Here is a 10,541-nt window from a genome sequence, read left to right as displayed (position 1 = left end):
GAAACATTTGTCTCTTCCATTCCATCATTTATGTAGCCCATCCCTCTTTTAATTTATCTGACGAAGCCTTGGTATAAAACGTACCGTTCGAACATTTCACCCCATCAGTTTCATTACTAAACCGTACCGGCTACATACGGACGCTATCTTGAAAGAATTCTGGACGGACTGACCAAAAAAAGTAGGAGGGTGGTATTCAAGACACGACCGCATGACGTTGACTACCGTATTCTTATAAAAAAAAATATTCCATTGAAGCAAATAGTAGAGGGAATTGCAACGCTTCATCTACAAAACTTCTGTAACAAAATTACGAGGCACCAAAGTTACCAGTTGCCGATTATAGTTTCCTGGTTAGTCCGTCCAGAATTCCAGCCATTTTAGTGTTTTGCAGTAGCCATTTACTACTAAAGCCACCAGCATAACGGGTGAAACCGGCACGAGATGAGCGGTACTCTTTTGTATTTCCTCCTTTCAGCTGCTATCACCTAGCGTCCGCATGTCACTGGTGCGGTTTTGGAATCAGAATGATGGGGCGCCGGCCGCTGTCGTAAAATTAACACCAACAAAAAGATGCATATTTGCAAGGTTTCTTCCGCTAGCAGCAGCATAAACATCGAAAACAGAAAGTGACAACAACAATAACAACAAAGTCAGATCGATTGTATCCGTTAGTGTCGACTGTGCTTGGGAAGAGAGGTAGTGATTGGCTGCGCGGTATGATTTAGACAATCGATATTAATTACCAATTTTTCAATAGTGTATCTCAAACAATATTTTGTTTTTGTTACATAAATTTAACCGTAAAAGAATTTCTGATCGATTGATGCCAAAACCTCGAAAACCTGATTATAGATGACTGCAAAATAAGCGCTCAAAACCTGACCACTTTTCTCTGGTTTTCCCTGGTTGAATTACTAGATTTTCAAATTCAGGGACCTAACTTCGATATAGACGTTAGTCAACGTCAAAAACATGGATATATTCGACACCTGGCCCCTTTTGGTGCCTCGAAATTTTGTTACAGAAGCGGCTAATTGAATTTTCTGTTTTATTACAAAATGCTGCTGCTAGCGGAAAAAACCTTGCAAATATGCATCTTTTTGTTGGTGTTAATTTTACGACAGCGGCCGGCGCCCCATCATTCTGATTCCAAAACCGCACCAGTGACATGCGGACGCTAGGTGATAGCAGCTGAAAGGAGGAAATACAAAATAGTACCGGTCATCTCGTGCCGGTTTCACCCGTAAAGCTGGTGGCTTTAGTAGTAAATGGCTACTGCAAAACACTTAAATGGCTGGAATTCTGGACGGACTAACCAGGAAACTATAATCGGCAACTGGCACCTTTTGGTGCCTCTAAATTTTGTTACAGAAGCGGCAAATTGAATTTTCTGTTTTACCAAATGATGCTGCTAGCGGAAAAAACCTTGCAAAAATGCATGTTTGTGTTGGTGTTAATATTATGACAGCGGCCGGCGCAGCTTTCAATAAACATTTGTCTCTTCCATTCCATCATTTATGTAGCCCATCCCTCTTTTAATTTATCTGACGAAGCCTTGGTATAAAACGTACCGTTCGAACATTTCACCCCATCAGTTTCATTACTAAACCGTACCGGCTACATACGGACGCTATCTTGAAAGAATTCTGGACGGACTGACCAAAAACATGGATATATTCGGCACCTGGCCCCTTTTGGTGCCTCGAAATTTTGTTACAGAAGCGGCTAATTAAATTTTCTGTTTTATTACAAAATGCTGCTGCTAGCGGAAAAAACCTTGCAAATATGCATCTTTTTGTTGGTGTTAATTTTACGACAGCGGCCGGCGCCCCATCATTTTGATTCCAAAACCGCACCAGTGACATGCGGACGCTAGGTGATAGCAGCTGAAAGGAGGAAATACAAAATAGTACCGGTCATCTCGTGCCGGTTTCACCCGTTATGCTGGTGGCTCTTAGTATATTAACCAAAAAACAACAATGTAATCGGCAACTGGCACCTTTTGGTGCCTCTAAATTTTGTTACAGAAGCGGCAAATTGAATTTTCTGTTTTACCAAATGCTGCTGCTAGCGGAAAAAGTAGGAGGGTGGTATTCAAGACACGACCGCATGACGTTGACTACCGTATTCTTAAAAAAAAAAAATATTCCATTGAAGCAAATAGTAGAGGGAATTGCAACGCTTCTTTTACAAAACTTCTGTAACAAAATTTCGTGGCTCCAAAAGGTACCAGTTTCCGATCATTCTCGTCCAGAATTCCAGCCATTTTAGTATTTTGCAGTAGCCATTTATTACTAACAGCCACCAGCATAACGGGTGAAACCGGCACGAAATGACCGGTACTATTTTTTTAAGAATACGGTAGTCAACGTCATGCGGTCGTGTCTTGAATGCCACCCTCCTACTTTTTTCTGTTTCAGAAAGCTCATTCAGTGCTTGGCTCGCTGTCTCATGTAAGTGCCAGTTAAAAATTTGGAAGGACAATAAGTTCATCAAACAAGAAGTAACGTGTGAGGAAAATTGCAAAGATGGTGTCGCGCGCTCTTGCTTCAACTCGTCTTGTAATCACGCTAAACGAGACAGATAATTTCTATAGGAACACAATGTCCATACTGCATTACTGAAATTTTCAAAACTCATCATTGATTCATTAACCTTTAACAGTTGATGTTGTGAGTTAAGGAAGTGTTTACCTACGTGTCGAGTTTCATCTCAACAGGATTCATCGTGTAGTACCAGTGACAGTTTGGTGCAGAGTTTTCAGTATACTAGCATTCTGGAGAACTATATTTTATATTAGTAATCGGTAAGTACCGTTGAGTTATTTAAATAAGCTTTTGGGTAAACCTTCAGAGTATTTTTTCTTTTCAACGACTTGTTTACGTAAATTTCCGAATATGCACGGATTTTTGAACCTACGCTACTTTTCGCACGCTATGTATCCATTGCGTAGGAAGCGACATTAGTGTACTTCAGAATAGCTTCACATGAACAAAACTTATATTTATTAGAATATATAATGATCATTGATTGTGCTCCAGCTGATAATTAAATTGTTATTTGATCTTAAAAAATTCAGTATTGTTTTATACTAGCTCGATTGTTTTATTTGCTTTGCGTTAAATATTAGGTTAAAATTTTGTTCTAAATTTTACTCAATATGCTTATCTAGACTGTAATAATGATTTCTCTGAATCGCATCATCCAACCATTAATATATCTTCCTTAGAGAGAGAATTTCATTCATTATATACATTTGGAGACAATACATTTATAATATATGATTTAGGAATTTACTTACCACGGAACAGATTAACATTTATAGTTAAAAAATAAAATCCAAATGAGGTGTGACGTTTAGAATTAAAATGTGGCATATCATGTTTGTTTAAATCTGGATTTTGTACTAATTTCCACATAAAAATAAAATAACCGTTTTCTTATTTTATTCAAACATTTGGTTACGTGGTGGGCATCATCTATTATTTTTTTTTTATATCATTTTGTTTAAAAACATTTGTTAAACACGTCATCAAAAACACTATTTTGTAAATTAACGGTTAATTTGTCGTAACAAAAATTAAAATATAAAGTAATATAAACAGCGTACATCTTTTTTAAAACATAACATGCTTTTTCTGCTACCTAATGCTTTTCTCGAAAGCCGTACACAACCTAAATCAATTTTAAAAATGACGTTATATGAAGTTATAATGCGGTGTCGTTATAACGATAAAAACCTCTGTTTGTTATACATCGATTTGTTACCACCGTGATGACCATTCATTAAAAATTTAGAAACAAAAACTTGAATTTTCAATCATAGTCATGCGTCAGTTTTACGCAAGATGATCTTTTACGTACATCAGAATATGATCTTTCCAGGGTTAGTTTTGTGGTTAAACACCTTTTCAGGTATTACGTATATAAATTTTTCACAGGAACCGACATCGCGCCTTCTGTTATAGCTCCTAACCATTCATCGCATTGTAATCAGAAAGTTTCAATCTTTTTGGTTTCTTTGCCTATCTGCTTAAAGCATATGTATTGTATCGTTTTAACATGTCTCGATAATAATCGTTTTAGTTTTCGTTTCAAAACAATTCCAGCACACAAACAATTCCAATTAAATCGTCGTCATAAATCGTAAGATAGAAATCAAGAAGATTTCTTTTTCGTTTATACAAAGCGCCGAAGATGAATTATAAAAAAAATAATTGTTCTCGTTGTAATTATAGCAACATGATTCAAGTTAAAAACTTTAGTTGTCACTAATAGTGTTTTTACAAGTAGCAGTGCACTATCCGACTGATTTCTCCGTTTATTTGGCTATTACGCAAATCATTTAACTGTAGAGCTCTTTTAAAAAACAAATTAATGTCAGCTTATTTTGCATTACATCGGAAACAGTTGAAAAAATAATTAAGGCATAGAACTGAAATATGTCTCGGTATGATTGCGGCTTCTGTAATAAGCAGGTACCATTTTGCTACACGATGATTATGCTTTCATGTATTCAAAATGAACAATATAGTTTTGTGAATAGTTGTGAATTTTCTCATTAAAAAAAACGATTTTTTAAATGCTAGGTTGTTATATGATATATTTCTCAACTACCTATACATACATATAGCATTTTATTGATTAAAAAAATTAATAAAATCGAAATTGTGAAAAATGTATGCGTTACGCATAACTAAAATTTACTACACGAAATTTTATTTTATTCTGCTAAATGATCAGGGGTGTACTGATTGACAGAATTGATATTCTGTCATATAATCGAATTTTGTTACGCCATAAAGGGAGCTCACTAAAAATCCTTCAAGCGGCGATAGAGGACCATATTTGATGAAAAAAATTGGAAAGCTGAGACCATTTCGTAATCAATAGTGTCTTTAAAACGTCGAATTAGAGAGAATGAGGAGCACTTAGAAAGGAACAAATGTGAAATCAAATGTTTTTTTTAGAGCTATACTGCAGTTTTCGCTCTGGAATGTGTGATAAACATGGGTTTTGTTGTTAACAAAATCAACATTGAAGTCTACTCTACAAGTTGTTCTTTGACACCAAGCATGTTACTCTTTCAGTTTAGCTACGCCTTTTTTTAGTGTGGTAAAATTCACAATTTTCTGCTCCACTGTATTTCAAACATTGATCTAGTATGTGTACAAGACGGCAACGACGCGTCTACGTAAACACAGTGGTGCAGAAAATTGTGAATCTTACTACACTAACTGAAAGCGCAGTTTATTGCTTTTAAAGTAAAATAGCAGCTGAACTAAAAGAGTTAGATGGTTGGTGTCCAAGAATAACTTGTTGAGTAGACTGCAATGTTTAACTTAGTTAACAAAAGCCATGTTTATCATGCATTTCAGAGCGAAAACTGCAGTTTAGTTCTCAATAAACATTTGATTTCACATTTGTTTCTTTCTAAGTGATTCTTATTCTCTCTAATTCGACGTTTTAAAGACACTATTGATTACGAAATGTTCTCAGCTTGCCAAAGAAACCAACAAAATTGAGCTAGCTATCACACTTCTTGTGCTCGTCCTCGTTAAAGGCTAACATAACCGAAAACTGAAAATAGTGAATTACTCTGCTGTAGTTGAATTTTGGCCATATGCGTATAAGGATTTTTTTCATCAAATAAAGTCTTCTATCGCATCTTGAAGGATTTTTAGTGAGCTCCCTAACACCCTGTATAATAGCTATTGTTGTTACATTAATTATGATCGAAATGTATAACGAAGGTTATATTTTCAGATTTTGCTTGTACTGGAATGCGACGTTTTTGAATATCACGTAAGTAATTTTTTTTCAGTTTATTTTAATCTAATTTAATTTAAGTTTTTCGCCATTTAATATACCCTTTTCTGATTTCATTTGCGACTTGTGAATATTATTGTTACTCAGTTATATAACACTTTATTTTTTGTTTGTTTGATTCTAATAGTTAATTAGTCGAATAAGATGGATAAAGAATCAGTGCTGAAACGTAAAACGAATCAGCCAATAAATTATAACTCCAAAGAGTGCGAAGATATTTTGATTTCCACTCTATTGAAATATCGGAGGTCTGACTGCTTTAAACCGATTACATTAAAGTCACTTATATTTGAGGAAATCAGAGCTAAGCTTAACCTAAATAAAAGAAAAGCAGCGGAGAAGAAACAGTTGAGACTATTAAATTATTAAATTATTATATTAGTAAGTTAAACCAAAAACATTCTTCAAAGACTCAAGAAAATGTGATTCAACCTCAACCAAAAAACTACTGCTCACAAGCATACGATAAAAATGAGTCCATAGTATACCCCGCCAAAGTAAAACACAAGCACTCTTCAGATAAAAACTCTTTTGATGTCAGCAACAATGAGGGAGTATGTGATACTAACATTTATGATAGTGACAACAAAAATGAATCCATAATATACCCAAAATACCCCGCTAAAGAAACGCATAAGCACTCTCCAAATGAAAATTATTTTGATGTCAGCAACAATGACAAAATATGTGATACTAACATTTATGATTGTGATGAAAATAATAATCATTCATTTACCAAATCAAGAACAGATTATTCATTTGAGCGAAACAAGCAAGACTATGACAGTTCAGTCGAAACTAATATAAAGTCTTTGATTAATACGCAAGTTTTGCTTGATTTAAATACATACGATAAGGAATCTGACTTTGATACCAATATAAATATACAACATAAAGATTCAGTTGTTCGCGATAACAGAAAACTAAAGTTCTATAATTCTGATTTTTTCGAGTCGGGCTTAACATTTGTTTGGTCGAGAGGGATTCTAAATAATGTAACTGATACGGTCACAAAAAGATTGATTCCATACGATACGATGAATAAATACAGAAAAGAAACAGTTGAAAAAGATGCTATAAAGCTCAGCTATCATGACTTAATTCGCAGAGCTCATCCAACTTGCACAATGTATGTTGTGGACGAAAAAGATTATGTTCCAGATTTGAAAAAGATGCGAACCATATGCATTCATGCAGTATGCCAGTTCATGCAATGTAAACGCTTTATTTGCAAAGCTTCTTTCGAAACCTATGGTTCAAGTGTAATTGTGTTCAATATATTGCATGACATGATAGTTATTGATCATCCATATTCCATGGCACCTCAGATTCGTGGCATTGAAAGAGCTGATGCGAAAAAAAAAGATCCTTAAAATGCAACCGAAAAATTTCAAACGAGAGGCAATAAATATTTTAGATAAACGCAATTTACTTTCAACTAAAGATCAAGGGTTGTGTTCTTCAGAAGTAACTATTCGGAAACTCGGATCAGAAGCTCGTAATGATCTTAGAAAAAATAAGAATGCTTGGATATCTTTACAGATAATGAGCACATCTAAGGACACTTTTATTAAATATATAGATTTTGAACCATTTTCGTTAATACTTTTGAAAAAAGAAATGATCGACGTGATATTGAAAGCCAGTCTCGAAAATGGGCCATTAGATTTTTACTTTGATGCGACTGGGGGAGCTTGGTCTGATCCACGAGATTTAATGTCACATAAATCGTGTCTTCTTATGTATACACTTTTAACACGGATTAGCTCTAATAAATATGATAAGAATTTGATTTCTTTTCCACTTTCTGAGGTATTTACAAGTGAGCATACTACAGGAAACATACAAATTTTCCTCTCAAAGATATTCAACGCCGTCAAAAATTCTACTACTCGGCGCATCAATAGCATTTTAAGAACTATCGTATCGGACTTTTCAATGGCCAGCTTGAATGCTCTCGTGCGTGTATTCAATTCAAATGTCATTGTGCAATATTTAACAAGTTGTGCTGAACTGATATCAAAAATTAAAACCAATTCAGGTCATAAAATTAATTTGATAATTATACGTTTATGTTAATCACATATATCCAAAGCAATGTACGACGATATGGATAAAATGTTTCCCGATAAATTAGATTTCAACAGAACCACTTGCAAAAATGTTTTGTCTTCTCTTTTTGATATTAGAGATGTATCCTGCATATTTCAATTGTTGAAATTGTTATGGAACTTTCTAATTTCAGGAAACAAAGATAAACTAGATGCTTTCAATGAACTGAAAACCTTTTGCGAAGAATGCTTTTTAGATTTGTCAAATCATACTGAAGATAAATTAATTAATGATAAGGATGTGATCGATGGAAAGGTTGTTGAGAATGATTTTGAAAACTTCAAAACAATTTATGAGGCAAGTCCTTTTTATCGGGGGGGCTTGGAAGATTTCATGTCTTTAATCAAAGACAAATATAATACACTAGAGGACTTCAAAGCATCTCATGATGATATTTGTAATTTCATCCATAAGATATTGAAAAAATACATTACTTATCTTCCTTTTATTTGTCCTGCTTTGAGTTATAAAGTCTACCCCAACGTGAACGACCAACGAGTGGCAAACCGCAGCAATAACGGTGTGATTGAAGCACATCATAAAGATACTAAAGATGATATTAGATCATCTATAATTGTAGGCAAAGCTCCTATAAGACTTGACGACTACATAGATTACATTTTCAAATTGGATATTGAAACGAAAATCTCTGAATTTAATCAAGCATTGCGTAGGGAGAGAGCGACTCGTAATATACGACCCAACTCTACGCCAAGGAAGAAAAAAACACCAATACGAATAAGCAGAACATTGAGTGTTCAAACTCAACGTACCACTTCGACAGTTACAGACAACATATCGAACCTTAAAATATCGGATATCAAAAAAACAAAGGAGAAGTTTAAAAAACGAAGTCTCTGGTTGGAGAACAATAAATCAATAAATAAAAATAGGAGTTACGGAAAAAAATTGTTCTCTGATATTTTAAATGAAATAACTGAAATAACTCAGAAATCGGAAATGGATGATACACGAAGTGAGCCTAACCAACCACCATATTCTCCAAAAGTGAACAAAAGTCCACAAAAACTAAAAGGAAACTTGTTGATAAAACGTTCACGTTATCACCAAGAATTGCATTCTTCGAATGAATCATTGAATTTTTGTCCTCTATCCGATGAATCTACACAATCGAGACTTGTTACTATACTTGAAGAAACAGGAATAATTGAAGAACATAACGAACATGTTATGTTCTCTTCAAGCGAAGCTGAACAAACAGATGATTCCGAATTATTTCATGGCTTCAGCTCGAGTGAATTTCTAGGTTTCGAAAATGTTACGCAAGATTTTAAATAAGATTCTAAATATTTCATAAAAAATAGAAATACTATCTGCGATTCAATTAAGACAATAGTTAAAGAAAATAATAATTTACAGTATGGTGATATGAAGCTTATTTGGGAAAACAATTGGAATGCTTGTTTCTGAAACTTCTTGGTCGGATTCTCTTTATTTTTGATTTGTAAAATACATAGACCAGAAGCAACAGTGAGTTGTTGCTACGAATCTGCGATCCTATTCGGATTTCCAGAATATGAAACAACAAGCACTACAATTGATGATTCTAGGTTCATACAAATTTTAAATAGACACTTTACAGGATCTTTGATTATCATGCCTTTATTGATTCGAAACCACTTTTCAGTAGCAGTAGTTGACATGGAACAGAAAAAGTTTTACTATCTAGATTCAAAGAGAACTCAAAGAGATCCTCTTGTAGTGTTTACACGTTTAGTAACGAGAATAAAAAATTATATTGCGCCGTCAACAAATTGTGTGACTGATATATTTACCAAAGTATCTAATTTAAAAATTGCATGTCTGCAAACGAACTATCAAAATGACAGTAACAGTTGTGGAATTCATGTGATCAATAATATTGAAAAACTTTTAAACGGAGAGTGCTTGATGGAGGATAGTTTCAATGCGCTATCATGCAGAAAGAAACTGTTGGATACTATAATAACTAATGCTGATTGCATACAAAATATATGTGGAAAGTGCATGGTTCGTAAGCAACAGACCGATATAATTTCAAATATTTGGATCAATTGCAGAATTTGTTCCAGGTGGTGGCACATAAAATGTGTGAAAACATATCGAGAAAGCTATTCACTCGATTCTTCTTCTGAAACCCTTTTATGTCCAATGTGCTACTCTGCTTGATTGCACTACATAAACCCGTTGTTACACTTCTCATTTTATTTTCATATATTTATTTCATTTACCTTGTTCAAAATAAGAGTAAGAAAAATGAAAATATGTAATACTACACTAAATGATTTTTCTAAATGTAAGAAGTCGTGCCAAAAAAAATAATCGGTAAGGGTTATAAATGACTTTGAATTCAACCTTTTTACGTGCAATAGTATGTTATTTTGCAGTTGAAGTATGTAAATAATAATAATAAGTTGTAATTTTAATAGTAGCATTAATTAAACATTAAAATTAACTAAAATAAAAATGAAATCAATAATAAAATTAGAAAAGGATAATAATAATAATACAAAAATAACAACGATAATATTATTATAGCAGTAATAAAATCATTAATAATTAAGAACATGCAATCAAACCCCCATGAGTTGGTATCA

At 33.8% G+C, this 10,541-nt stretch overlaps 1 protein-coding gene across 1 annotated transcript in view; it reads left to right on the top strand.

Moving 5' to 3' along the window:
• Nucleotides 1-403: 403 nt before the first annotated feature.
• The window catches only part of LOC129730816 (40S ribosomal protein SA), a 441,656-nt gene continuing 431,518 nt past the window's right edge, over nt 404-10,541 (top strand). Inside the window, exon 1 of the mRNA XM_055693229.1 lies at nt 404-408. The gene's annotated coding sequence lies outside the window, so the exon portion shown is untranslated. The remainder of the gene's footprint in view (nt 409-10,541) is intronic.

The sequence above is a fragment of the Wyeomyia smithii genome, chromosome 1 (genome assembly GCF_029784165.1).
Source record: "Wyeomyia smithii strain HCP4-BCI-WySm-NY-G18 chromosome 1, ASM2978416v1, whole genome shotgun sequence".
In the NCBI taxonomy this organism is placed as follows: Eukaryota; Metazoa; Arthropoda; class Insecta; order Diptera; family Culicidae; genus Wyeomyia; species Wyeomyia smithii.
Note: the sequence above shows the minus strand (reverse complement) of the source record. Positions and strands in the feature narration are given on the sequence as shown.